The sequence below is a fragment of the Cebus imitator genome, unplaced genomic scaffold, assembly GCF_001604975.1.
Source record: "Cebus imitator isolate Cc_AM_T3 unplaced genomic scaffold, Cebus_imitator-1.0 Scaffold517, whole genome shotgun sequence".
Lineage (NCBI taxonomy): Eukaryota > Metazoa > Chordata > Mammalia > Primates > Cebidae > Cebus > Cebus imitator.
In genome coordinates this window covers 746,521-748,181 of record NW_016107832.1, presented here as the reverse complement: position 1 = coordinate 748,181, position 1,661 = coordinate 746,521, and the positions used below count along the sequence as shown (strand labels likewise).

Below are 1,661 nucleotides of genomic sequence, written 5' to 3'. Positions count from 1 at the left end.
TATATATATATATATATATATATATATATATATATATAGTTTTTTCTGTCTTCAATAATTAATTATGCAAAATAAATAAATAACAAATAAATAAAAATAATCGACCTTAGCTTACTATAACATTTTTACTTTATAAACTTTTAATTTTTTTACCTTTTTTACTCTTTTGTAATAACGTATAAAACACACATTGTGCAGCTGTACAGAAATATCTTCTTCATGTATGTCCTTATTCTCTAAGCTTATTTACTTTTAAAATTTTAATTTAATTTTTATTTTTTTAAATGGAACACTTCACAAATTTGTGTGTCATCCTTGCACAGGAGCCATGTACAATGATTCTCAGTATCATTCCAATTTTACTACATGTGCTGTCAAAGAGAGCACAGTTTGGAAAGTTTTTGTTAAACTCTTAAGACCAAATAGACACATTAGCCTAGGCCTGCACAGGGTCAGGATCATCAATATCATGGTATTCCATCTCCACATCTTGTCCCCCTCTAGAAGGTCTTCAGGGGTGGTGACATTCATGAAGCTGTAATCTCCTACGATAACAAGTCCTTCTTCAGGAATATCTCCTGAAGGACCTGCCCGAGCCTGTTTTACACTTAACTTTTTTTTTTTTAATAAGTAGAAGGAGTGCACTTGAAAATAATGAAAAAATATATGATATGGTAAAAACCTAAACCAGTAACATAGTTGTTTTTGTCATCATTTAGTATAGGTATTACATATACATAATCATATTGCTAGACTTGTATATGACTCGCAGAGCAATAGTCTGTTAACACTAGTGTCATCTGAAACACAAGTAATGCATTGCATTGCATTACAGTGTTAGGGCTGCAACATTACTATGATTACAACATCACTAAGCAATAGGAAATTTTTAATTCCATTGTAGGACCACCATCGTACTTGTGTTCCTGTGATTGAGCAAAACATTGCTATGGGGCACGTGACTGTAGCTTTTGGGCAAGTGGGTCTCAATCATGTCTGCAAATTAGAATCACTTGAAGAGCTTTGGAAACCCTTGCTGTCCGGGCTGCCCGCTGAACTAGTTAAATCAGAATATTTGGGTGTGAGACCCAGGAATTGGTATTGTTATTTATTTTAAAAATTAGGTAATTTGATTGATTTACTTACTTAGAGCTGTCAGTATTTTTGAAACTCCCTAGGTGATTTCGATGTGCAGTCAAGGTGGAGAACCATGAATTAAACAGCAACAAAGCAGAGTTTTATAAAGAACTCTAATCTATATGTACTTTTATATTTCTTCAAATGGTGCTTTCTCTTATACCTGACATGCAATATGGACAGTTAGTGTTAATCTTAGTCCACTGGGGCTGCTATATAGACTGGGTGGCTAATAAACAGTAGAAATTTATCTCTCCCAGATTTTAAGCCTAGGAAGCTCAAGATCAATATGCTGGCAGATTCAGTGTCTAGTGAGGGCCATCTTTCTAGTTCATACATGGTGGTGTTCTCTCTGTGTCCTCGCATGACAGAAGAGGCAAATGAGCTCTCTGGGGTCTCTTTTATAAGAGCACTAATTCCATTTATGAGGGCTTCACCTTCATGACCTATTCACCTCCCAAATACCCCACATCCTAAATATCATCACATTGGGGATTACGTTTTAACTTGTGAATTTGGAGGGA

The 1,661-nt window shown here is 34.8% G+C and overlaps 1 non-coding gene across 1 annotated transcript; it reads right to left on the bottom strand.

Moving 5' to 3' along the window:
* Positions 1 to 278: 278 nt before the first annotated feature.
* Positions 279 to 387, bottom strand: LOC119468877. The gene has a single exon (XR_005197668.1). It is a non-coding gene; the product is annotated as a U6 spliceosomal RNA (small nuclear RNA).
* Positions 388 to 1,661: the final 1,274 nt, after the last annotated feature.